Raw genomic sequence first — 26,792 nt, 5'->3', positions numbered from 1 at the left:
AACCCAGTGTCCTGAATATTGTCCCAGACACAAGAAACTGACAAGACACTTTGCAGACCTATTGATGGCAAGGCCTTCATTCGGTCAGAGTCTTGATGACCTCCCAGGGCAGACTGACTCCAGACAAAACTGTAACTATGTCCAAGATTGTCCTTGTGTCTCCACCATCACTGCACGTTTTCCCACATCCTCCGCAGCATCTCCGTCCTGTGAACACACCCTGGATCCCCAGACCTGCAGGTGGACCTCCTCCTTTCTCTGCTCACTAGACAAGATTGATGCACGGATGTGAGGGATTGGATTTAATATTCTAAAAAGTATTCCTGAGTTGGGCATGTGGCTCAGTGGTAGAGCATTTGTTTAGCAAGCATGGGCCCATGAGTTCAGTTCCTAGTATCACAAGAAAGGAAAAGAGTGTTTTCAAAGAACGAAAATGAGGTACAGAGGTGGGGAGTGGGGTGTGGAATCATGTGTATGTGTTTATATTTGAGCATATGGAAGGACTCAGTGCCTTCATATACAACAAATGAGCCCTAAATCTCTTCCTGCAGGAGCATTGCATGGCTGTGATGTCAGCCTTGATTACATGTTGGAGTCACTTGGAAAGGGTATGAACCCTGCTGGTGTCTGGGACTTGCTCCAGCCTAGGCAACCAGACTCCCCAGCCGCTGCTGGCATCGCAGAACACTCGGGAGTCTGGCATTGGCAGAGGTGGCACAGTTTTGAAGGAAGAACTTGTTTTTGTCATATTCTAGTATCTTTTTCATAAAAAGAGATGGCGATTCCAATCTTAACACCACATGTTTGGCCAGCAGGCATCTGTCCAAAGAAGGGGCTCGGTAACATTGATTCCTTACTGAAGGAGGCCCCCATGCTGGACCAGGCTTCCTCCCAGACCCTGGATTAGGCACAAACCCCACCCAAACACCTGTTTCCAGAGAGATCCTTTATTAAGGATAGAAAGGGAAGAAAAGTTAAAGTGGCTGCTTTCTGGCTCAGGCAGAAAACAGCAGCAAATGACCTTGCAGGTGTCGTTCTAAGAAAAGAAAGGGGAGGTCTGTGTTAGAGGGGCTAGGATGCGGTGGTAAAGGAGATAGGGGGATGAGGGAGAAGGGGAAGAAGACAAGGGAAAGGAGGAAGGGCTATTTTCTCCAGAGGGACAAGGGACTGCCTCTGGATAGAGGAGACAGATGTGCACACAGGGAAACGGTGGTTTATAAAGGTAAATATGTCATATTGTGTTAGGATGAGGTGTTTAATTTTAATTGGACATGTTAATTAGGTGAACCAAAGGGGGCTTTTGATTACTGGACTTTGGCAGTCAGCCTCAGGAGGAGGAAGTGGCCAAATAAGGGAATAGACCTTGGTGACTACCTTTAGGAATGTAATCTAATGGTTTTTAGTTAGGCAGAGGATAGGCAGAAGGGCACGGCCTGCTAGAGGCTTGTGCTCAAGTGGGCTTACGTCCCTTCACTTCTTCCTAGTCTGTCAGGAATCTAAGGCAGAAATTACACATTAGAAGAACCAAGTACCATGTTCGGCTCTTTCTAAACAACAGCTACTTCTCTTTTTAAAGGAAAAAAACTTCCTTTGACAGTCCTTGAACCATCCAGAACAACTCCTCTTTTTTTTTTTTTTTTCGAGACAGGGTTTCTCTGTAGTTTTGGAGCCTGTCCTCGAACTAGCTCTTGTAGACCAGGCTGGTCTCGAACTCACAGAGATCCGCCTGCCTCTGCCTCCCAAGTGCTGGGTTTAAAGGCATGCGCCACCACCGCCCAGCTTAAATATTTATTTATTTACTATGTATACAATATTCTGTCTATATGTCTGCAGGCCAGAAGAGGGCACCAGACAGAACAACTCCTCTTGACTCCAAGCCACCCTCATACCTTAACAACTTTTAACCTCACCCCAGAGATGGTTGGGATAAAGCCTGGGGATTGTGTGTGTGTATGTGCGCACATGCACATGCACACACATGAGCACACCGGTATGCACACACATGGATGTAGAGACCAGGGAACAATTCACAGCCATCCACCTTGTTTAGGAACAGAGTCTCTCGCTGAATTTGGAGTTCACCAAGTAACAGTTTCCTCTGAGACTGTAACAGTCCACACTGCTAGGGCGTGTAGATGCTCTCCTTTAATTCCAGCACTCAGTAGGCAAAGGAAGTTGAATTTCTGTGAGTTTAAGGCCAATTTGGTCTACAGAGCAAATTGCAGGACAACCAGGATTACCCAGAGTGACCCCGTCTCCACAAAACCAAATCAACCCCTCCCCAAATATTCTCTTATAGGAAGTTCCTTAACAATTCAAAGTAGTTTCAGAAACAGACCAGATTCACTAGGCCCCTCCCTGCCAGAGTAAGCAATAAAAAGTTAACAGAAGGAAGTTGAACTGCAAAGAAGACTCTCACACAAGCAAAGCTAAAAAAGAAAAAAAAAATACCTGGCAGAGGTTTAGATCACCTGGGCACCTGGGAAGGACGCTCTCCAACCTGTGCAGCTGCCTGCAGGCTGCAGTGGGCTCCAGGTTCCCAGCTGTGTGAGCTGTCACTCACGCTGGGGTGGACTTTGGTGATGCAGCTGCGTTGGAGTTATTTCTGTTCCTGTAAGCAACCCCTCACCCATATTCCTGTAAGTAATCCCAATAACAATCCAGCTGGACCTTGGTGGTCTCTGTACTCTGGTCTGTTGTGGGCTCCCTATCTGGGGTGAATAGGTGTGTGTGTTGCATCTCCACAGGAAAATTTTTGTTACACACCAACTAGGCTGGCTGGCGATGAAGTCCTAGGGAATCTATCTGCCTGCCTCTCTGGTGCCGTGATTTAAAACACACACTATCATGACTGTCTTCTGTGGGATCTATGGAGTGAACTCAGGTCAATGCATTTGCAAGGCTAAGCTTCCCACCCAGCCCATGGGTATTAGTATTTTTGAAGAGGTTTCTAAAGTAAGTTAAAGAATAAATCCAATGGTCCAAAACTAGATTTATCTTCCAGCTCTGCCTCTTACAACATGACCTTAGACACGGCCCACAAATTGCCCCACATTGAAAGTGGAGATGTCATTTAACTTACAGCCATATGGATACAATGTAATGTAAGTTAGAGACTTTTAAAGTCACAAAGCTCTGGGTGAGTTCAGCTTTTATCATTTTGAAGATGTGAGACTTCCAGGCTAGTTGTATAAAGGTGCACAGCTTTTCCAAGATTCTCTAGTACTTGGAGAAGGATGGAGGAAAACACCAATGTGCCCAATGGCGAATGGTTAGTGCTTATTTCTGCCACACAGTGTCTCCTTCCCCGGTGGCTTCCTCCTGTCCTACAAAACTCCCCCACCGGCTGGGCTTGGCGCGAGCGTGGAGCAGTTCGCTATTCTGCTCACGCCGTTCTGGGCATCAGGTTTGATTTAGCTGCCAGAGCAGTAGGGTGCTGGGATATTTTCAAGCCTTCAGCCCTTGGCACTGCAAAGCAGCCTGAATGTCAGCCAAGAAAGGGATTGAGATGTGAGTTAGCCTTGTGTCCACAAACGCCATTCCTTACTCCGATAATAAGGGGGAACAATGAATGTGATGTTGAGACTCACCTTTGTGATGCGTTTTAAATATCAAGAAAGATGAAATGGGAAGCTTCAGAAATGCTTCTCCTCCCCGCTCCCCTTGGCGTTCAGATGTTCTCTGTCTACTGCAGCCCCACAATGTTCCAATGTGTCTTTACTCAGTGGTTCTCAGTCTTGTCCTATCATTTGGGGGTTTGGGAGAAACCAGCACCTCAAGCCTGATTCCAGACATGCTAGTACTTGTTGACTCAGAATCTAAATATTAGGACTAGGAAGAGCCGGGCGGTGGTGGCGCACGCCTTTAATCCCAGCACTCGGGAGGCAGAGGCAGGCGGATCTCTGTGAGTTCGAGACCAGCCTGGTCTACAAGAGCTAGTTCCAGGACTGGCTCCAAAACCACAGAGAAACCCTGTCTCGAAAAAACCAAAAAAAAAAAAAAAAAAAAAAAAAAAAAAAAAAGGACTAGGAAGACGGCTCAGTTGGTAAAGCTCTTGCCTGGGTTAGATTCCCAGAACCCATGCAAAAATGCTGGCCTGAGAGCACCCCCACCTATCCATCGGACCCTGCAAGCTACAAGTCCCACTCCACCCCCAAACACTCTTACTCCCCCACCCCACAACCTCAGTGGAACTCTGAAACACAGCCTGCTACTACACAGAGAGGACCAAGAGGTGAGAGACCACCCACCTGGCCAGACACCCCACTCCCTAGGCCCTCCATACCAGGACAAAACCCCACCACCCACACCTGCCTCAGCTTCTCTAGCCAGCTAGCAGGCAAGTTTCTTGCAGGTAGGTTGCTCCAACACCCTAATCCCATCCATCGGACCCTGCAAGTTACAAGTCCCTCTTCGCCCCCAAATAGTCCTATTCCCCCACTCCGTAACCTCAGTGGAACTCTGAAACACAACCTGCTACTACACAGAGAGGAACTCTGAAGCACAGGCTGTGACTGCACAGAGTGAACCAATAGAGTGAAACAGACCAAGAAAGCAAGGCAAGAGAGAGGGTCAAGAGAGACCTCAGTGGCTCCCTGAGACACAGACCGCGACAGTACAGAGCAGACCAAGAACAGTTCCCAAAGACACAGACAGCCACTGCAAAGATTGAACCAAGATGCAAAGACACTGCCAGCACCAATTGGAGGAAGAGATGGGTAGGCACCAATGCAAGAATTCATCCAACAACCTAAAAAATGACATGGTAACACCAAAACCCAGTGGTCATACAACAGGAAGACTTGATCATCCTAACCCAGAAGAAGCAGAAGAAAATTATTTTAAACGTAACTTTATGAAGATGATGGAGACCTTTAAAGAGGAAATGAAAAATTCCCTTAAAGAAATGGAGGAAAAGACAAAAAAATTGGAAGGACTCAATAAATCTCTCAAAGAAACACAAGAAAACCAAGAAAAAGATGATCAAACAGGTGAAGCAAACAGTTCAAACCTTAAAAACTAAAATAGAGGCAATAAAACACAAACAGAGAATTCTGGATGTGGAAAATCTGAGTAAATGAATGGGAACTACAGAGGCAAGCATAACCAACAGAATACAAGAGTTGGAAGAGAAAGGGAGTGATACCAGGATAGAGAGAACGACAGAGAGAGAAGGAGAGAGAAGAAGATGGGGGACAGAGTATTGCCTCTTCAGAAGGGGGCTGCTGAAGGAAGCCCCTAGCAGGAAGAGGGAGATTGGGAGTGGGTGGAGCTTGTCTCTTAAAGGGACAGGGTACTGACAGGGAAGGCCAGCATAGTCATAACACTGTTCTTTTTTTTTTTTAAGATTTATTTATTTATTATGTATACAGTATTGTCAGTATTCTGTTTGCATGTGTGCCTACAGGCCAGAAGAGGGCACCAGATCTCCTTATGGATGGTTGTGAGCCACCATGTGGTTGCTGGGAATTAAACTCAGGACCTTTGGAAGAGCAGTCAGTGCTCTTAACCACTGAGCCATTTCTCCAGCCCCATAACACTGTTCCTAACAGATTCCCTACAAATAGACCTGAGAGGGAAGTGTTGCAAGAGACACAGGAGATGAAGACAACGGCAGTCAGCATCTTCACTGACAAGGATCATTACCCAGAAGCCAGAGAAAGATTTCATCTACAGATTTCTGGTAACCCTGGAAACTCGCTTCTGTAGCAAGGGCTACAAGTCCTCCAAGGGCAGTGTGAAGATTAGAAATGTAATTAGAGAAAGGCTAACGGAGAAGCCACTGTGGAAGTCAATTGCCCTCGCATCTATGAGCCCTCCTCTGCAGGCGATGCCCCAGGGCAAGATACTGCATCTGGGTCAGCCAAACATCCAGGTCAAGGTTGGCTAGCATTGCCTCCAGGATCCTGCACAGTTGTCCTGCCTGATCAAACTTCAGGTACCACCGGTGTTATGCCCAGATCACAGAGTCCCCCAAACACCAACAAGGAGACCAGATCCTGCACATAGAAGCAAAGAGCCTCTTTGTGTGTCCAGTGCACTGAAGTGATTGAAGAGCCGTTAGTTCAGTTAGGGTGAAGTTCTTATAATAGCAGAGGATGGGGTAAGGGATTTCTAAGGCTCAGGACCCCTGATTGGCTGCATTTGTCTAGTGGTACCTGGTGAAAGGTGATAGTTGTGTGCTGTGCTGAGGGACGACACACATAGTTTCAGACTGGACACGCACAAGTAGTTTGTGTGAAGGAGACAGGAATAGCCTTGTGAGGCTCCCTGGCAGGCTGGCCCAAGCACCAGGGAGTCACCTCACTAGCAAGACAGTGTGTGCTCAGGAAGCACAGTCCATGCAAACCTGTGAAAGGAAATCTTTCTCGGGAACGACAATGTGCTAACTAGTTACCACTTAGCTTTCTTCTGAGTTAGTCTATCCAAAGGTTATTCAAGTGCTATCCTGAAACAAATATCCTATGGGAAATTTTTCAAAATCTGCCCTGCTGAACTCTTGGGAAGTTGTGGGTTCCTCTACCCAATGAAAACTGAGCAGAAGGGATGCCAAGAGCTAGAAAGGAGTTTCTCATCTCTCTTTCCCTCTTCTCAATGACAGAAAATGGTCCAGCAAGAGGTGGGTGCATCAAGCGTGCACCTAGCTGTGGGCCCGTGTTAGAAATAGAGCTCAGAAATTAATATAAACTGAGAGAGAGAGACAGAGAGACAGAGAGTGAGTTGGGAGTCTCATTTGTTATTATGGCATGCTTGTCTTACGTGCCCTGGAACCTGTCTTTGTGAGTGTCCAGTCTGAAACACGGTACAGGAAACCAGCAATCAATGACTCCTGTCAGTCTCTGCACTTTCAGTGTGATAGTGAAAATCTGGGCCACGAATGCTTGCACTCTCCTCCTAAACCTAATTAGAACATTAGCTAGCATTTATCATGAGAACAGTACATGAGCGAGGCTAGAGGTTAAGAGTGCTTGCTGGGCAAATTCAGAAAGACAGGTCACAGACACACAGTCGCACAGACACAGTGCCTGGTTTGATCCCGGCCCCAAAGCACTATGGTCCCCTACCAGTCACGAAAAGGCTACATGTTCTTCAGTGATTTCAGGGCATGTGTGTTGCTGTGTTCTCGGTCCCTCTGTTCCATCTCTCTTAACACATTAAGGACCTTAACACAATCTAACACCCTAGCACCCTACATCACAACAGGGTCCTCCTCCCCCTGACTTGAACAAACTGAACCACTATAGGAGATGGTTATGAGGGAATCTCAATATCTGGCTCTCTTTTGGACTTTATGTAATGAAATCATCCGCTCAGCCCTAATTAGGCCACCTACTTGTCTAGAGAATTACCAGACACTTACACTTGCCTGAAGATTGAATTCTTGTAACGCAGCCATGACGGTTAGAGGTGTTTCTGGCTGTCAGGTGTCAGTTAGAGGTGTTACCAGCTGTGTCAGGTGTTCTTCAGGTATGAATTTTCGTTTCTTCTCCCTTTCACTCTTTCAACCACGAAAATGAGGTGGCAAGGTTAAAGGATGCTGGTGTGGACTCTGGGAAAGACAACTCTCATAAGACAGCATCCCCGTGTGATCGTGGGAAGGTCTTTCCTCTCTCAGGACTTCATCTCATCTCTAAATCTGGAATAACCGCCCAGAGCCTTCTGGCAAGCGTGAGGAGTCTGACTCCAAGGAAACATTCCACAGATGAGAACTATACCTCATTACTGCATTCATCAAGCCCTAAACAATAATATGTTAGTGGAGGCTCCTTCATTAACTAATGTATTAAAAGTGTGTGCATGTGTGCTCCCCAATTGCCCAGCTCCAGGAGACTATGATACCTTGAACTGATAAACTCCTATTTGCCATTTAACTGGTTACCAAATGGCCTGGAACACAATAAACGTTCAATACAAATGATAAAATAATGAAGAAACGGGTTTTAAGTGAGGTTGCTCAAACAATTCACCACAAGTTATTCTTTCTACTTTCTCCACATTGCTCCCTTTCTGTTCTGTGTCAATCCTGGGCTCGCTTGTGGAAACTATCAGATGATAGAAGGAGTGTGTGTGTGTATGTGTCTCTGTGTGTGTGTGTCTGTGTCTGTGTGTGTCTCTGTGTGTGCATGTGTGTTATCACCCAGGCACACATAGCACCCTGAGCTGTTCAGAAGACGATTGTCACATCAAACAAAATATGCTTCAAACTCATCCTACTGAGCTGTGCATCTGCACCTGTGTGGTCATTAATGTTCATTTCTTTTTAAAAACTTTTTATTTCTATTTTATGTGCATTGGTGTTCTGCCTGAATGTACATTTGTGTGAGGGTGTTGGATCCTCTGGGACAGGAGTTGCAGATAGCTGTGAGCTGCCATGTGGGTGCTGGGACTTGAACCTCTGAAAGAACAGTCAGTGAGTGATCTTAAATGCTGAGGCATATCTCCACCCCCATATGTTCATCTTCTTTACTGGTCAATGCCCCAGGGGTTCAGAAGTGAGCTGGCCTTTTCTGCTCTGATGGCTGCTAAGGACTGTTTGTCAGGGGTACACAGGTAACCAGCAAAAGTTACAGCCATACAGTGTTTTAAATTAGACACAAAATCAGAATAAAAATTTCAAAATGTAACCAACACTGCCACTTGTATTTAATTTTGCAGCATGCAGGGGTTTGTTCTTGGGCAGCTAACAGATCTTTCCTTACTTGACCCCATTCTGTCTAGTGCCCAGTGAAACCCCTACTTGGATGTTCTGTTATATTACAGTGGGATCTATGTTTCTCCAAAGCTTGAGACTGGATTCAGAGATTTATAGGAGCATCGGGGTCCAGCAATTGATGAAATCTTTGTCAGCCAAGACTTCATGCTGAAGTTCTCCAGAGATCCAGAATAGTCGTTCTCCCGTGGGTGTGTTCTGTGAGGGCAACATGGGGTTTTGCAGTGGCAAGCTGTTCCGTGGCAACCTGCCTCAGAGTCCCCAGATGAGTAGGTAAAAAAGGCTGATGTTAGGGTCCGCTGCAGAGGGGGTGGGTCAGAATTTCAGAGAGAAGCTCCCAGATTAATCTTCCACATACTAAACTGTGAGAATCTCTGGGGTTGATTAGAGACATGGGTCTAGACTTACATGGAGTCTAGTCTGTATTCTTCCTGACCTCGGGCCAGTGTCTAACCTCCCCAGACCTTAGCATCCCACCTACACATCTGAAAAACTGCTTTCATACATTGAAGATAAAATGAAGCCAAGGATTAGGCATGGACAGCATGATTCTCTCTTTGGCATACCAATCCCAGGGATCTTGTTAAAATGCAAATTTGGAGTCAGCGGATGTGAATCTGGGCCTCGGATGAACTTTTCCTAGTAAGTCTCTGGTAAAGCCAATGCTGCGGTCTTCATCTGCACTTTAGGTAATTACTGGGTCCATCACAAGACCCTAACGATGGTTATCTCTTTCATTACTCATCTGAGGAAGATGGATAGAACATGGGTACTGTTTATTTTTAGCTTGTCTTTTTAAAAATGCAAATTCTTAGGCTCTTACTTAGAAAACACTGAGGAGTACCCCAGGCAGAGCCCAGGAATCTACATCCTTAAACTGTGTCCCAGGATGGGCACCCAGAGGCCCTGCAGTAATTAGTATATCATGTGAATATTGTCTGGCAACCAGTGAGAGGCTCCCCAGGGTCTCCCTACTAAAACCTCTCATTCACCATGGTGCCTGTCTACAAGGTTCCTGCCAGAGTCACCATATCAAAAAAGAAGGAAAGTTTTATCCCCAGACCTCAGACTGCTCTGGACCCTCTAGCAATTGCATGGCGTCTCCTACACCCCTCTGATCCTTACCACACAAAGGAAAAGGAGGTTACAAGGCGCCAACATCAAGCACCTCCAACCCCATTGTTTGCCAGCTGTGGGGTCTCAGAGGTGATGTTTGCACTCTGTGCCTCAGATGCCCCGTTCATAACACAGGAAAGCGCCCAGTCTGTTTCCTCACAAGCATGCTAGCTCGTAAATTGTCCTGTTGCTTCAGGATCTTAGGTCTCAGCAGAAAAGGAACAAGCCTTCCATTACACATGAAAGAGAGAGATGGGTACAAAGGCAACAAAACAAAGAGCTAAACAGTGTCCATACTTTTTTGTAAACCTGGCTCATTAAAAGCAGTGGCTCAGTGGTTAAGAGCACTAGCTGTTCTTCCAGAGGTGCTGAGTTCAAGTCCCAGCAACTGTATGATAGCAGTTCACAACCATCTATAATGGAGTCTGATGCCAATAGAACAATGATACATAAAATACATAATACTTTAAAAAAAAAAAGCAATGTCATTCCAGTTGAGGTGGTGTACTATTTAATCCCCAGGACTCAGGAGGCAGGTAGATTGCTATCAGTTCAAGGCCATCCTGGTCTTGAAACACAGCCAGTTTCAGGCCAGTTAGAGCTATGGTTAGAACCTGCTTCAAAACAAAAACAGTGGGCTTGAAAGATGGCTCAGCAGTCAAAAACACTGACTGCTCTTCCATAGACCCAGGTTGGATTCCCAGAAGCACACGGTAGCTCACAGTCATCCATAACTCCAGTTCCAGGAAATCAGATACTCTTTTTTGGTCTCTGTGGGCACCAGATATGCATGTGTGGTACACAGAAATGCAAGCAAAACACTCACATACATAAAATAAAATAATAAGAAAAATCTAAAAACAAGCAAAAGCAATGATGGCGAACACACTCTTGGACCTGCCAGGCCTCCTTAGCCTTATTCCCCAGGGAAAGGGGAGTGGACTCTCCACCCTCAACGCAGGACAATCAGACGCGATAGGGAGTCAAGTCAAAGCAGCAACTCAGTTTATTACTGTGAGTGTCAGCTTATATACCTTAAGCGACATCGTGTGATGTGAGGGTACCTCCAGCCAATGAGAGACAGCCAAGCCCTCCCTCTGGCTGGAGGGGCATCTACCTAGATTTTGCTGTCTCGTCCCCACTTGGTAGCTTTGAGACTATCCTTCAAACTCAAGCCAGGCTTTTCTCTGTCCTACAGGCCTCGAGGTACAGGCCCTGAGATAATTTTGGCCCAACAGGACCCTAGCTCCAAATCACAGCCATCAAAGCTTTCCAAGTGTATTCACAGTCTGGAGTAGTAACACTCACTCATCAAAGTACCATAAAAGGACACAGTTAAGACCAGAGTTGATTGCCTTGGGCAGAGCTTCTGGCATGTGGCCAGTCACCTGTGTATTTTGTACAAATGATAAATAGATAGATGATAGATAAATAGACAGACAGACAGACGGATAGAGATAGATAGATAGAATGCAGATTCTGGCATTCAGCATCCCTATGTGTTCTCAGAAGACAGCCAATCTTCTAGAGCATACATTGGACTTCAAGCTGTTAAACCTGGAGGTTCAGGCTGCTCAAGCCCTACACCAGCACTGTTGGGGACCAGGGAGAAAAAAGATATCTCGGCATACTTTAACCACCTCTGCCACAGCAGGTGACCCTAACTCTTTCCATCCAGAAGCATTGTTTGTGCCGCGCAGACACCGCCAGTGCTTATGAGCACACAGGTGGAGGACAAGGAAACAAACCCCAGCTGCACATGTGCGGAGCTGTTCTGCGAGGCACCTCCATCAGTCAGTACTGTGAGGGGAGGGGAGTACAGCGGAGGTAGATACACTGTTCTGTGAGCGGAACTCTGATGGGGAGCGAAGTGCATGTTGGGTCCACGGGAGGGGGTGAGGGGGGAGTGGAGGGTGTAGCGCAAAGATGGGGACAGACCACCGAAGTCTAGTACACCAGAAGCAAACTTTATTCCAGGAAAAAAAAAAATTTTAAAGATAAAAATAAATAAATCTCCATGGGACACAAAAAGCTTATCAGCTAGCTGATACCACATCCAGAGACGCGCTTGTAAGGCTGTGGCAAAGGACAGCTTTTGAACCCTCCCTTTTATAGGCAATAACAAAGGAATTTTTACAATCTTGAGGTGAAAGACACAAATTGCCCTTCTTTTGCCTTTCCATTAACAGGGTTTTTGCAGTTAAACTAGTGCTTGTATTTAGCCCATTGTTTCTCTCTAGTACTTGATGGTGGTGTTTATGGACAATATAAAACCAAAAAGTCAAAAGTCACCTCAGCTCACATCAATTGCTGAGTGGCCAGGGGGATTATCTTAGGGCTAAATCTCAGTTTGCAGAGCTGACCCTCAGTTTGCAGAGGGCCGCTTCAGTCTTGTAAACAGAGCTATGGGTTGTAAAACAAAGTAACCCACTGTTAAAAGTTAATTCTTAAACTGCTGAGAAAGTTGCTGACAGCCTGTTCTCGTTCTCCTTGGCTTACAACTTTATATTTCTTTTATTTCTACATTCTTATTTCTGGAATCTACATTTTTGTATTCTTATTCTTGGACCCTTCAGTACAAAGGTGGTAGAGACCGTGTTCTGTGAGCTGAGGGATCCATCCAACTTTACAGACCTGCACAGTTGCATTCACCTACAGGCCCCATCTTGGAGCAGAACAATATGAATGCCAGCTTCCAGGAGCTACACAAGATACCTTTCTTTTTTTATTTGCAGATGTTTAACAATGGTGTCAGCTCACCCTTCCATGAACTCCCCCAGGTAATTGACTTTATAGCAGTCTGCTATGGTGTGATATTCCTGCTCTACAGATTCATGGGACTGTTTATTTGATAGACCAGGAGTGTTCATTATACCACCCGAGTCTACCTGGACTCACGATGTAAATTTTAGCAAGACATATATCTACAAGGAAAGATTGTGCTTAAGAAACATTAGCAAGAAAGCCCAAGCAGGCTCAGCATCCAAATACTTATTCGTGTGACTATATTCTAACTGGGAATTTTTTTTTTTTTTTTTTTTTTGAGACAAGGTTTCTCCGTAGCTTTTTGGTTCCTGTCCTGGAACTAGCTCTTCTAGACCAGGCTGGCCTCGAACTCACAGAGATCCGCCTGCTTCTGCCTCCCAAGTGCTGGGATTAAAGGCGTGCGCCACCACCACCCGGCTTTTACTGGGACTTTTTTTTAAAGGGGGGAAATGAATAAATAGAACTGCATAAAAGTGTTTACTTCTTGTCAAACAATAAAAACAAAATTGAAAGACAAATGGGTGAGGTAGGAAAGACCTGGCACTTTAAACACAGATTTAGCACACAAAGAGCTTTCCCACAAAGGAGATAATCACAGTGGGAAAGTGGCTAAGGGAGACCACCTGTCAACTCACACACAATGCAGATAAAGAGGGTAGATCAATACATACACGATGATCCAAGTACCTCCAAGTGCAAATAAAAAGAAAGCATTTCTGGACCAGGATACAAGAGATAAACAATGTTAACAAAAACTATTTGAGTGAGGTTATGAGAAAATAGGCCTATTATGTGTACTGCTGGTGGGACTTTAAATTGGCCACGTGTGTCAAATATACCTTTATAATTCATAGCCTTGGAGTCAGTAATCCCAGCCATAGAAACCTACTCTGCGAAGATATTTGAAGCAGAGGATAAAGATGAACATTTATCCATTCTAGTGACGCTTCCTGAGTTTGTGTGTGTGTGAAGAATTCAGCTATGAGTTAGGGGTACAGGTAAGCATATGCAAAGATTTCTGATTTCAAGAAGCATATATTGTGTTTCAATTCAATGCATGGCAAATACTGTGTGAAAGTTCATGTATGCCTCCATGTGGGGTAACAGTTATAAGAAAAAGAAAAGCAGGTAAGGGTAATGGAAGATGGGGTGCACTACTCTTGAAGAGAGATTAGGTAAACCAAACCCGCTCCAGTAAGGACACAGCTGAGCCCTTGATTGGTGTAGACAGGCAGACAGGGCGTGGAGATGCCACTGGAAAGATGATGTCAAACTGCAGGAAGAGCAGGAGCAGTGTGTGAGCATGCTGTCCGCAAGGAGAACTGTGGGGCTGGAACAGAATGAGCGAGAGATAAAGTGGTGGTTGTTGCAGCTAGGGGGAAGATGAGCAATGGTACCTTGGCATCATGAAGAACTTTGTTGGCGTTGATATGGCCAGCAGAGTTGTAGTGCTAATGGGTGTCTTGGTTACTGTTCTAATTGCTGTGATCAAACACCATGACCAAGGCAACTCAAAGAAGAAAGTGTTTGATTGGGCTTATGGTTTCAGAGGGCTAGAGTCCATGATGGTGGAGTGAAGGCATGTTAGCAGGATCAGCTGAGAGCTCACATCTTAATCCACAAGCAGGAAGCAGAGAGAGGGGGCACACTGGGAATGGCTTGCCCCCAGTGACATATCTGCTCCTACAAGGCCACACCTCCAAATCTTTCCCAGATAGTTCCACTATCAGGGGACCAGAGTTTAATATGAGCCCATGGTGGTCATTCTCATTCAAGTTGCCACTTTGCTTTTCAAAAATTAACAATGTAGGGGTCTGGATAAATGGTTCAACAGTTAAGAGCATTGGCCAGTCTTCCAGAGGACTTAGGTTTAATTCCCAGTGCCCACAATAGATATCCAGATTTAATTCCCAGTGCCCACATTAGGTAGATCACAACCACCTGTAACTCCAGCTCCAGGGGATGTAACACCCTCTCCTGGACTCCATGGGAACCTGAGTTCATATGTATATAAACACACACACACACAAATCAAAAATTAAAAACCTCATAAAAACAATACTAATATCACATTTTATAGCAATAAGAAGATGCTTAGAAATATTTTCTCCACTTCAAACTACCGCTGTCAGATAGTAGTTTTCCAAAGCCCCCTGGGAGACTATATATGATGCATCAATTAATTTCAACCCTTTCAACAGTCTAACTCTAATGCTTATTAGCTGCTTGCTTTATAAGAAGATATTATTACATTTACCTTTCATAAGTCTGTTTCTTCATCTGTCAAATAATTTCTCTTTTGTCAAAAATTTACATGAAATTGTGAATTTAAAAATCTGCCTCAGACAGATGTGAGAATCAAAGAACACAGAGTGGCTGAAATAAGTGTGGTGCCTGACATGTAGCTAGACTCAGTTCGTGAGGATGTATGCCTGTGTGTTCCTCTGGGGCAGAACTAGCATTCTAGACACACTCAGGTAACAGCAAAGTCAATGTCATGGAAGCTTTCATATCTCCTCAATACCAGTGACCTTAAGTCATTCTTTGTAAGCAGGGGAATTTGTGAAAGTGGGGGAAGAATCTGGGGACAGGATGTAGCTCAGGAGTAGAGCACTTGTCTTCGGGGATGAGGCCCTGAGCTGGATTTCCTAGAACCACAATAAACTGAAATAAAAAATACTGAGCAAGCATTCCAACGTTTGTCTAGCCTGCCCTCTAGTGGTGGATATTCTGATCTTCAGTGTTAATGTGGCTAGAGTTAAGACCTAATACCCCTTCTTATTGTTGGTCCTCCTCCACAACAGACAAGTCAGCAGGAGACAGGACTCTAATTTTTCCGTTTCAGGGCTTAAAAGACTTTTATTAAAGTGCAAACATGACCTAGGAAGAGTTGCCTGTGAATTCTTGAAGTTGAATTACACCAAACTGAAGAGCAAGACCATGCAGATTACATCACCTTGGGAGGGTCAGAAAAGCCCACAGCAAGTCAGCAACCCAGGAGCCGCTGGCTGTTCGCAGGCTGGAGAGAAAGCACACAGGGTGTTAACAGTTTCTTTTCTCCCTCAAAAGTCACAGTGTCTATTTAGGATCAACACCTCGAAGCAGGTTGTTGTGAGCAAACTGGAACATCGGACTCAGAGACAGTTTCTTCTCTTCAACAGTACTTCCCAGGTTCCAGCATTGATGCTCTTCTACCTCGCCATTTCCTTCAAGCTTTGGTTCCTAGGGCTTCGCTTTGGCGATTTCTCCCAAGTCCTGCAGTAGGGATATACTCCATCTGCGCAGATCTATTTAGCTCTACTAAAGGGTAAGAGCATCATAACTTATCTTGATGTCATTGGACCACCAGACCCAGGTCAGAAGACACGTGTTTCTTTTCAGTGCGTTCCCCCTTTTGACCATCGACAGCTGTCACTGTACATGATCCTAGTGTATGAACGAGATGAACAAAACCATCACACGCTACCATTTCCCCGGTCCTTGCCCTAAGAGCTGAATTGTCACCATCAAGCCCATTCTATAGATGAGAAAACTCATGCTCAGAAAGTCCAAAAGGTTTTCTGGGTATATGTCATGTCAGTAGCAAAAGTGCAATTCAGTCTTGTAAACCAAGACTGCACGTTCGTTACCCTGGCCTGAATAATCACACAGAAACGATATTAATTACAACACTGCTTGACTGATGGCTCAGGCATATTTCTAGCTAGCTCTTACATCTTAAATTAACTCATTTCTATTAGTCTATGTATTTCCATGTGACCATGGCATTACCTCATTTTCTACATGTCTTGTTTCCTTGGCAGCTGGCTAGTGTCTGCTTGACTCTGCTGACTCTATATATCTCTGTTCAGATTTCCTGCCTGGTTTACTCTGCTAAGCCATTGGCCAAAGTGGCTTCTGTATTAACCAATGGTAAAAAAAAAACATATTCACACCATACAGAAAGGAATCTCACATAATCTCCCTTTCCTGTATAAATAAAAAGGAAAGTTTTGTTCTATCATCTATTTTATCTTTGTGAGCCTAAAGTTTCATATCTAATTTATTTTTATCATAACTAAGGAAAACTAGAACTAGAACTATCTAGTCTTCAACTCCACCAAAGAAGGATATAGTATTATCTAAGTAAACAGGAGGACAATTGTAAGCAACTTCCAAAACTCTAGAACTGACAGAGACATCTTGCTGCCTGGACAGTCATCCAACGTTCTTATGTACCATTGGGGCATCCATCTTCAGCCTACAGGCCCACAGTATCTGGCAGACTTTTCCATGAAGCAGGAAATTTCAAAGACAGTTCTGCCTATATTGGCAGTTTGTCAGTCACTTTCTTCTGTGCCCTGAAGAATGTCTGGCAGACTCTTTCATGAAACAGGAACCCTGAAGGAGTGTCTCACTTTATTTTGGTTAAGTTCAGCAATCATTTTTCTGTGAGTCCTGCATGTCCAGTTCATACAGCACACCACCAAGCAGTCCAGGCAGGGCTAGCAAACTCCATGAGGAGCCTCTTCAATGCCCATCATCCTCTTGAAGTAGACTGGTCCTGCCAGAAGTACTGTCTTGTTTTTGTCCATCCTCTTTCTGACTTATGAGACTGATGTAATGGGACAGACTCAAAGCTTGACTCTTTTGACTTTAATATTGGATCACTGACAGGACTTTAGAGATAGGGCCAGAAGCATAGGAGACAAAAAAAGTGATATATTTTCCTGAAAGGGATGAGAAAAACAACCTCTACCCACCTTCAGCATTTCATTAAAGAGACAGTCTCTGTCGGTAGAGCAGGGGTAATGCAACTGGGCCTGGCCTGACATGCCATACAAGCACTGGGCTGTGGGGCAGCATGCTTGCACGGGTGGGGTGGGTGGCCTGTGCAGCCTTGTTGACAGTGTAGTCACAGCTTGCAAGGGACAGGTGTGCCCAATAGGATTGCAAATGTTAAACTGAGAATCTGGGGTTAATTGCTGCTACAGCTGGAAATGTTAACCATCTTTTGCCCCCATACTGCACACAGCCCTCTTTCCATGCTGGTGGGTGGGGTTCCTGTGCCTTGCCCTGGAGGTTGCCCCCCTCAACTTCTGTCCAAACCTGGCTGCAGTTTGGCACCAGTGTTGCTAAGTAACGGCAGCCCTGTTGAGATGCTATAGCCAGGGCTGCAGCAGAACAGCTCCACCAGGGATGCTTTGGCCATTCAGAGAGCATTGGTTATAAATAGCATTTAAAGGAGTCGAGCGCTTCATGCTGATACAGGTTTTTATGTGCTGATGCGATTTAAAGTTATTTGACCTTATTAGGTAAATTCTGGTTAGAAAGTTTTGTTTGTCTTATTTAAAAATTTGTCTATTTCTCGAGAAAGTTGTGCATATATTTGTTTTGTTAGAAAGTTTTGTCTGTGTTTTCTGCTGTGTTCATGAATTTTGTTGTAAGCATGGAACTGAAGCAGAAACGGCTTGGATATTTTTGCTATCTCTACCACCCACTGCTGCTGTAGCCACAGTTATGGGCGCAACTCAGAATTTATCTCTGAGCTCTGGTCACTGGATTCGGGACTCAGAATTTATCTGTGAGTTCCAGTCACTGGATTCGGGACTCATTTTGTCTCTGAGCTCTGGTCACTGGATTCGGGACTCATTTTGTCTCTGAGCTCTGGTCACTGTGAAAGATCTGGAAAAATCCAGACCTCCCTAGCAGGAAGAAAATAGCCAAAAATCCAAGCAGGAAGAGAAGAATCAAAAATCTAGGATTAGGCAGTTCAGTGACTGTTTCAGGAACTAGCTGAAGATAAAGTTAGATTGTAATCTTGAGAAACAGGGAGTTTCCCCCTAGTGATTTTAGGAACTAGCTGACCTTGAGTGATCTTGAGAGGCAGGGAGTTATCCCCTTGTGACTTTCTGTGACACCCTCCCTGCCCCTATTATTGGGCTGTGGTTTCTTCCTATAAAAACCCCTTCTCCTGGACACTCAGGGTCGAACTCTTCCCCTGCATGGGTTATGAGTCTCGGCCCCAGTGCACTGGTTCCTGTCTCATCTCATCAATTAAAGCCTCATGTTATTGCAGCAAGGATGGTCTCTCGTGAGTTACTGGGGGTGGGGGGGTCGTGTTATGCCGAGACTTGAGTGAGAGTCTCCCCAGCACTGGGGTCTTTCATCTGGATTCGGGCTAGCAGGAATTCATATGTTTTGAAAATAGATAATGTTAAAGCTGTTTTATGCTGTTCTTTATTGGAAAGCTATCTCTAGAGTAGGATTATGGGACTCTTTCACTAGACCCAGGCATATTTAATTTCCTCTAAGTCACTCTGTCCGTCTGAACTCTGACACAGTGACAAGGGGAAGAAAATAAAGCGGAACAGCCAAAACATTTTTGAACTTGATTTACGTAAACATTCTGTACTTTAAAATTCATGTTTATTTTGTTGGATATGGTTTAAAATCTGTTAAAATTAAAATAAAGCTAGTTTAAAATGTTGGTATTCAAATTGGAATCATGTCAGATAGTTCCTTTAAAATCACCCATGCATAGATATTAAATTATCAGTTTTCAAGTGTTACTAGTTTTTGATATTTCTGGGTGCAAGAACAGATCACAATCTGTTGTCCATCGCATCCAGAGCTCCCTCCAGCTCAGCATTCAGCCAAAATTCTCAGCCACTACAGGCGTGAGCACTTCAAGGTCATCAGTGTTCAGGCAAACTGCCTGAACACCCCAGGGCTCGCACAGCGCACAGCGTGGTCACAGAACCTATGCTTGCCGTAGCACCCTGTGCGCATGTGCTAGCCGGCCTTTAAAAGCAGGTATTCCTGCCCCATCTACCCTCTCATTGCACTGTTTTCAGACAGGCCTGTGCACTACCCTCTCCCCTCTCTGTTAATAAAACACGTTAAGTGAGTTCCATTGTGTATCTTGTGATCTGTTCTTGCACCCAGAATTATCCAAAACTAGTAACACTTGAAAATTGATAATTTAATATCTATGCATGGGTAGTTTTCTTTTTTCTTTTTTTAATAATTTATTAATTTATTTATTTATTATGTATACAGTATTCTCAATATTCTGTCTGCATGTATGCCTGCAGGCCAGAAGAGGGCACTAGACCTCATTACAGATGGTTGTGAGCCACTATGTGGTTGCTGGGAATTGAACTCAGGACCTTTGGAAGAGCAGGCAGTGCTCTTAACCACTGAGCCATCTCTCCAGCCCGCAAGGGTAATTTTAAAGGAACTATCTGACATGATTCCAGTTTGAATTGCCACCATTTTGTAGTCGGTTACATGACTGGTTGTCATTTTCCTGAGTTAAAAAAAGACGGATGTCACAGGATTTCACCATCTTGATTAGAGATGACCATGTAAAACGGGCCTGACTAGGAGACAACAACAGATCTCCAAGATAATTTGGATTGGGATAGATCTTTATATGAGTATTCATGTCCTGTCCTAAAAACAAATTTTATAAAAAATAATATTTAAGATATTAAAGCTGCACTTCCATGCTTTTATGCTCAAAAATATACTTTGTTCTGCCAGCTCAACTTTGTAATTACAGTCACCCAGGTGATAGTGGTTTTAAAGACATAAAGGAACTGTAGGGAACAGCTGAGGCTTGCAATTGAATGGCAGGACTAGAGTCCCAAAGAGAGTCTGGTTACAGGATGGACTTTAACAGTTTAGAAATGCCAGTGCCAGGTGATAGTCACCAGAAGTGCAGGCACAGTGAAATGGAGCAGTCTGAGAACTAAAAGACAGGCTATGTATATGCCATCGAAGGTGGGGCAAAGAGGTACTTTATTTTTATATTGCAGGAAGACATTTAAGAAATTTAAAATTTCTTTTAAAAATAGTTTTATGGCTATTGTGAAAGGTGATGTTTCTCTGATTTATTTCTCAGCTTCTTTATCATTTGTATATAGGAGGGCTACTGATTTTTTTTTTTTTTTAGTTGATTTTGTATCCTGCCACATTACTAAAGGTCTTTATCAGCTATAAGAGTTCCCTGGTAGAGTTTTTGAGGTCACTATCATATTATTTGCAAATAATGAAAGTCTGACTTCTTCCTTTCCAATATAAACCCCCTTGATCTCCTTTTGTTGTCTTATTGCTCTAGCCAGAACTTCAAGAACTATGTTGAAGAGATATGGAGAGAGCCTTGTTCCTGATTTTAGTAGAATTGCTTTAAGTTTCTCTCCATTTAATTTGATGTTGGCTGTCAGCTTGTTGTATATTGTTTTTGCTATGTTTAGATATGTTCCTTGTATCCCTGATCTCTCCAAGATCTTTATTATGAAGGGGTGTTCGATTTTGTCAAATGCTTTTTCAGCATCTAATGAGATGATCATATGGTTTTCTTTTCTTTCAGTTTATTTACATGATGGATTACATTGATAGATTTTCATATGTTGAACCATCCCTTCATCTCTGGGATGAAGCCAACTTGATCATGGTGGATGGAAGCAGAGGCAGAGACCCGCATCAGAGCACTGGACTGAGCTCCCAAAGTCCAGATGAAGAGTGGGAGGAAAGAGAACCTGAGCAAAGAGCTCAAGACCATGATGGGTACACCCACTGAAACAGTTTGCCTGAACTAATGGGAGCTCACCAACACCAGCTGTACTGAGAAAGAACAAGCATAGGACCAAAGTTAGTCCCTCTGAAAGTGGTTGACAGTTGTGTGGCTAGGGAAGACTGAGGGGCCACTGACAGTGGCACCAGGATTTATCCCTACTGCTTGTGCTGGCTTTTTGGGAACCTATTCTCTTTGGCTGAATACCTTGTTCATCATGAATATAGTAGGGAGGGCCTTGGACCTTCCCCAAAGCAATGTGCCTTATCCTCTCTGAGAGGTGGATGGGGGTGGGGGGGAATAGGTGAAGGGAATGGGAAGAGGGGAGGGAGTAGGAACTTGGATTGGTGTGTATAATGAAAAAAGATAGTTTGTTTGCTTTTTTTAAAAAAAGTTTTTAAATATTTAAATTTATAAGGTTATTAGACATTTGTGATTATAAAATGTTTTATATTGTTAATATATGGACTTCAAATAAAAGGCTAAAAGTTAAGGCCACAGTCATAGCACCAAATGCTAACCAGAAACTGGGATGTTCGTTTCTTGTAATGCATCAAAACAATGACCTAAGCAGTCTGGTAAAGAGCTTGGAACGGTTTCTTAGTCAACTGAATCTTGATTCATTGGGGACTAAGAAAACATCTTACCAGGGTAGCCTAGGACGACCTGCATGTCATTCACGGCAATGACAGGCTGGGTCGTCACATGCCTTTAAACCCAGCACTAGGGAAGCAGAGGCAGGCGGATCTCTGTGAGTTCAAGGACAGCCTGCCTACTAGAGCTAGTTCCAGGATGGGCTCCGAAGCTGCAGAGAAACCCAGTCTTGGAAAAAAATAAAAGAAGAAGATTCACCACAACCTGGGGAACTATATTAAAAGATCAAAGCATTAAAAAAGTTGAGAATTAGTAGCTTAGAAAATGTCTCTCCTTACTCAAGGTCTATTCAGGCTTAAAAACGTATGTCTAGCCTCCTCATCTTTGCTAATTTTGCTAAGCTTAAGCTATTTGGATAAACTGAGTCATATAAATGTTCTATGTCTTACTAAAAAAAAGAGCTTCAATTCAAAATCATTTTTAAAGCTAAACCTGGCAGAAATGTAGTAAATATAAAGTCATAGTCTTATAAAAGGTGCTAACTTATTGTAAAATGTTAAGAAATACAAGTTAATGACTCTCTTTCTAAATGATGAAGTTCAGCCAGGCGGTGGAGGCGCACGCCTTTAATCCCAGCACTTGAGAGGCAGAGGCAGGCGGATCTCTGTGAGTTCGAGACCAGCCTGGTCTACAAGAGCTAGTTCCAGGACAGGCTCCAAAACCACAGAGACACCCTGTCTCGAAAAACCAAAAAAAAAAAAAATGATGAAGTTCATTAATTTTAGCCTTGCTAAGTACTACTGTTCTAATTAATTACAGGGATAAACCTTACTTAGTCCTCTGTATATGTTTTCAAAAGTTAAGCTTAAAACAAGTAACTAGAAACAAAGTTGTCTATTCAGATATACCTGGGCAGCCCTCACATACTTCAGAGATCTGAAGAACATGGCATTGAAAATGTTGTTTAAAACAGAGACTCCCAGATCCTAGCAGCGACCCAAGGTCTCCAAAGATTATTATGGGCACTACGATGTCTCCACCAGGATTATAATGATGCTGACCACTGGGCGAGATGCCCCAATGCAGCACCTGCTGCCAGGATCCAGTTCAGACTGTGGACAAGCAGCAAGACATGGGAGAATTGATTGCACCACTTTTGCCTAGACAAAAATAAGGTCGATTTTTCCCATGTCCCTCTTCGGGAGGAGGGGGTGGAACTCTCACGTTATGGACCTAGCAAATACTGCTGTTCTGATATTTCCGCTTTCAATGTTATGGAGAGCTGGGTGTGACTAGCTGAGTATGGACTGGTCCCTGCCATTTTTAACAGATTTGGAAGCTATTTGGTATACATTCAGGTATAATTTATCCTTCAAGGATTTCTGATAGTATTGATGGTTGGGCTAGCTATAACTTTGTTAGCTTAGCACCAGGCAACCAGATTCTTTCCCAAGGCTAGAGCCAGCTTGTTAGCTCATTTTATATATAAAACAAATGGGTCTAAAAAAAGAGTCTGAGCTGGGGCTGGAGAGATGGCTCAGAGGTTAAGAGCACTGACTGCTCTTCCAGAGGTCCTGAGTTCAATTCCCAGCAACCACATGATGGTTCACAGCCATCTGTAATGATAACTGGTTCCCTCTTCTGGCCAGCAAGCATACAGACAGAGAGAACACTGTATACATAATAAATAAATAAATAAATCTTTTTTAAAAAAAAGAGTCTGAGTATATAAAAGTTTATAAGCTTTAAGGATCTCAAACATTATTTAAGATATAAATGCAAGTTATAAAGATATAAAAATTGTTTCATATTGTTTTTCCATTCTATGATATAAAAGTTTAGAGTTTAGAATTAATTAATAGAATTCTAATAAGATGGTAAGACAATGACTACTCACTCCTCAGTCACAAACTCGAGATTTTGGTTTTATTTTGGTTGCCATCTAAATATAAACTTAAAGGTACTTCTCAATAGGCCAAAGATATATCTGTCTAATCTATACCTGGCTCTCAGAACAGAAGAAAAATATACATGCTTCTAACTCAAGTCTGTAGTTTCTGCTGTTCTCAAAGGAGTGCACGCCTGCTGTTTTACAGACACCCATTACCTGCTTTTGCTTTTATGTGGATTTCAGTATAGATTGGCGATACTAACATATCTAAAACTTTTATGTCCTTTTGTACAATAAAAAAGTCATACAGCCTTCAGAAAAAAATCCCTGGATCCTCTTCTCACGGGACAAAAGGATTCCAGATATGCACAGCCTAAGTTTCCCCACCTGTCTATTCCCGCGGATGATATTTTTCTCTCCCCTGGTCTTGGGACTCCTCCCCTTCCTGAAAATTTCAAATATAATATTTTCCTCTAAGTTTATAAATTTTAATTACTGTTCCTAGTTTAAACTGTCTCAATAGGTTTCCATTTGGGTGACAGACACATTCAAGCATCAGCTGCTGACTACAACCTACTCTGAATGACTGCAAGCCCTGGGCTTGCTGAAAGCTGATGTGGACCAGTCCAGCTGATGTGAATTCTCCCTGACTCTTCAGTGCAGTCAGTGAACCATGTGCTTCCGGTAAATGCCCCATTGCCTGAACTCCCTCCTTACCTTTAACCAGCCTTTCAACCTTCTTGGGCCCTGATAACAATGCCCCAATGTCAGCTTGAAGTAGTTACAGAAAAGAACACATCATTCCATGCTCCCTGCCCAAAATAGGTTGTAATGTTGAGCAAGGGGAACTTCCTGGAATGGGGAACAAAATGGCTACCTATAATGCCCATTGACATACTGTTATGACCTGCTGCTGGCTTGTCCTGTCCCTTTAAGCCGATCTTCTTCCAGCCTGGATTTTCCTCCAGCCTGCACAGGCGGTCTTTCTCTCTTTCTCTCTCTCTCTCTCTCTCTCTCTCTCTCTCTCTCTCTCTCTCTCTCTCTCTTTCTCTCTCTCTCTTTTTCTCTCTCTCTCTCTCCCTGTTCTGTCCCTCTTCGGAAGAGATGGCTGCTGCTTCTCCTATACCCGCCTCCTTCTGTCTCCCTCTCCCTCTCCCCCTTCCCTCCATAACTCACTAAATAAACTCTATACTCAAACTCTCTTGGCATAGACAGGTCTATTTGAAATATATATTTTCTGCGGGCTTGGGGTATAACTCAGTGATAGAGTACTTGTCTATCAATGAGGCTTTGAATTCAATTCCTGTGTAATTTTAAAAATCAAAGAAACATGTAAATAAGTAAACTGGAGATTGTGGTTCAGTAAGTCAAAGCAGGACCTGAATCTCCAGCCATCTCCTTATGTCCCTGCTGCTGCTGACTTTGGGCTACCAAGTGTTTAAATGTGCATAAATAATTGCTATGGTCATAGGTAAGGAGAGATGATCTTGCTACTCGGCTGTATTTTTGTCTTGTTTTTTTTATCTTTGAGATATATTCTCACTGTGTCGAACAGGTTGGCACAGCCCAAACTGGTTTCAAAATGCTAATTTCATGCCTCCTCATCCCAAGTACCATGATTTCACAATATTTCTCCTAGCTTCACTTTGGAAATAATTTTAGATAAAGGAATGGTACACAAACAGGAGAGGTCCTCGTGAGATGAATTAAAGTAGGTCAGTTGGCAGTAACAGAAATGCTAAGATGGATGTTACCTACAGTGGCTCAGTAATGGTGGACAAATCATTCAGTGATCTTTTATGATTGCTTATGCTTCTAAGTAAGATAATGACAGCCTACTTGGTTTTTACAGCTTGAGGGATTTTATTTATTCATTTATTTTGTGCATGTCTTGCTTGGAGTTGTGTGTGTTCCACAGAGGTCAGAAGAGGACTAGAGTTAGAGATGGTTGTGAGTTAGCATTTGAGTGCTGGAAAAGGAACCCTGACCCTCTGCATGGACACATGATCTAAACCACTAAGCCATCTCTCCAGCCTACAGTTAGAGCTCTTATTTTTATTTATTTGGTTGATTGGTTTGGGGGTTTTGAAGACAACATTCCTCTGTGTAGCAGCTCTGGCTGTCCTGGAACTAGCTCTGTAGACCAGGCTGGCCTACAGCTTGAGTTTTCAAACGTTGTCTTTACAACTGCTGTTCGATGGAATGGGAATTTCTGGCAAGGAGAATGTTCCGTGAAAACTGATTCTTTATCCCCAAGAGCTTCAGAGATGCTAACTTCTGGTAAAGCAGGTGCTCAGACCCACATCTGAATCCAACATCAAAACCAATGCTGTCAAGCCAGGCAGTGGTGGCACATGCCTTTAATCCCAGTACTCAGGAGGCAGAGGCAGGCAGACCTCTGTGAGTTCAAGGTCATTCTGGCCTACAAGAGCTAGTTCCAGGACAGGCTCCAAAGATACAGAGAAATCCTGACTTGAAAAACCAAAAAAGAAAAACCAACCAATGCTCTCTCTACATAGCCCCACTTGCCTGTATACTTTTCTGTGTTGTAAATTACCTTGTTTTCCTTTTTGTCTAACCCTTCCTGTCTTTGTAAGCACATAACTAACAGCCTACACACTTGCAACTTAATACCAATGGTTTGTTACATCTCATAGGAACAATGTGGTGATAGCGTGTTTGTGCTCTAACAAATAAAGCTTGTTTGAAGATCAGAGAGTAGAGCTAGCCACTAGTTAACCATAGAGGTCTGGAGGCCTGTATAGACAAACAGGAAGTTATATGACTGGGCAGAGAGAGGAATATAAAGTGAGAGGAGACAGGAGCTCAGTTCTGTTTTGACTGAGGAGTTAGCAAGGTAAGAGTTGGCTGAGGCTTGCTCCTTTCTCTCTTAGATCTTTCAGCAGTCACTTTCCTTTGTAAAGCTGAGACAAGGTCAGTTTCTTGCCCATATAGCTAATTTTACAATAATGAAAACAAACTCCACATGGAGGTTCTTTGATGCCCATCATCCTTTTATGAAATAGATTGTTGCTGTCAAGAGCAGACATGTTTCACTCTCATGAAAAACCTTAGGTTATTAAACATCTTAAATACCAAATTCTCCAGGTCTCTGAAGCATTTGAAGATCACCTATCTACCTATCTAAAATATAT

Source organism: Chionomys nivalis, chromosome 4 (assembly GCF_950005125.1).
Source record: "Chionomys nivalis chromosome 4, mChiNiv1.1, whole genome shotgun sequence".
NCBI lineage: Eukaryota > Metazoa > Chordata > Mammalia > Rodentia > Cricetidae > Chionomys > Chionomys nivalis.
This window is presented reverse-complemented; position numbering follows the sequence as displayed.